Here is a 1,953-nt window from a genome sequence, read left to right as displayed (position 1 = left end):
AAACGTCTCACTGGAAAGACTATTATATTCCTCATTATAACCTTGGCGGTACAACAGGGCCTGGCTTCGAGCATAGGCACGAGCTGGCTGAATAAATGAATGGGTGAAGGTGTGTTCTGCAGGTCTGACGGTCCAAAAAGACCAGATCTCTAGTTATCCAAGCTGATGACTTCAAAGTAACGTTCCCTGTTTGTACCTGTAGGTTGTGATTAATTGGCTTAAAATTACTTTAATTTTTTAAAAATATTTTATTTAAAAAGCCAACTTCTTTTTAATAATGAAAATATGTCACATTTCATTCAGTTTCCGAATTTGTTCTAATTTATAGAGTTCCAGTGAAATGTAATTACATATTAAATTCCCCCTTTATCTTTATTGCAAAAATACAAAGCATATTTCCTAGAAGTGCTGAGTAGACCCCAGCATCCCCATGGGTTTCTCCGTGCTGACTCTTCCAATGTTTTTATTTTAGGATTCACCTGTTACTTAAATCTAGTTTAATTAGAATGCAAAATTCAAATTTATGCTGTCATTTTTTTACCAGTCCTATTTATGTAATCATTTTAAAAGACACTTCACCAACAAAGGATACTTAACAACTTAAAATGTCACAGAGGTACAGCATATCTATACTCCCACATTGAAGCTGTGTTAGGACTGGGAGAGTCTAATAGCAACCGCCGGGTTCTGGGAGAAGTTCTTGCAGCTGGAGGTGGTCATCGCGCAATAGGGTACAATATGGCATTCACAGTTCATGTGGTGTCCCCACATCTCTATTCTTACAGATCAGAAGGGGAGAGTGGAGTCCCTGGCATTTTTTCCCCATTTTTTTCCAGCCCTCCTCCCATGTTCAGCACCACTGCTACTCTGACACTCTGAATATCAGAACCGCAGTATCACGGGGCTACAGAATGGAGAAGTCAAACTCAGCTGTGCTCTCTCCACCTAACTGCGCGATGTTATTCAGGTGTGACTTGTGCTTCTTGTTTATTCTTCCAAGTTGCTCAAAAGAGCAGACATCTGAGTCCTCTCCTGGAAATGACAGTCCTGCAGGTGGCTCTGTCCATAACCAAACTTGGAGAGGTCATGCTCCCCTGGACCGTGGACACGGTGCTTGCTGTGCAGGGCCCATGCTGACAGGTTGATGTGCTGGTCCCAGGCCGACACATTCTCACCACCAGCTGCCCATGCACGGGCAGCATGTGGATGGGGTGACGAGGACTTTGCTTCACCCCTTTCCTCCTCTGTCAAGCTGCCCATATTCCACTCACTTTGTTTCTCACCATCACATGCTGTAGAAGCAGGCAGGGAGAAGGAGAGTAGTATGGCGGAGTCCAGCACTCTCGGGTTCCCTTTGGGAAGGACGGTGTTGGAACTGAAACCACCGTGGTCCACAGTGCACTGGGGAAATCAGATGCTTCGTCTAGAGCAAGTGGCAAAGCCAGGGTGGTTTTTGGTGCCATTCCTATAGTCCTCCTTGGAAATTCCATTTGACTACCTGGAAAAACTTGGGAAGTAAGTTTGGCTAGAGGACAAATAAACACTGGTTAGCCAAAATGGCTTAAAGATATTTGGAGATCTTATTTCCTTATTGCAATCTTTTAGTCTTCACACTCTTAATGCATCTATCTGGTCTTTAATTGCACACACTTAAGATATTGAGACAGGGTAAAGAAAGTGACAAGTAATGCTATTAAAAAGTACTTTTCCCTAGCACTCTGGGAGGCCGAGGCAGGTGGGTCATTTGAGCTCAGGAGTTCGAGACCAGCCTGAGCAAGAGCGAGAGCCTGTCTCTACTAAAAAAAAAATATAAAGAAATTGGTTGGACAACTAAAACTATATACAGAAAAAATTAGCCAGGCATGGTGGCGCATGCCTGTAGTCCCAGCTACTCGGGAGGCTGAGGCACGAGGATCGCTTGAGCCCAGGAGTTTGAGGTTGCTGTGAGCTAGG

The sequence above is a fragment of the Lemur catta genome, chromosome 18 (assembly GCF_020740605.2).
Source record: "Lemur catta isolate mLemCat1 chromosome 18, mLemCat1.pri, whole genome shotgun sequence".
NCBI classification, from domain to species: Eukaryota; Metazoa; Chordata; class Mammalia; order Primates; family Lemuridae; genus Lemur; species Lemur catta.
This window is presented reverse-complemented; position numbering follows the sequence as displayed.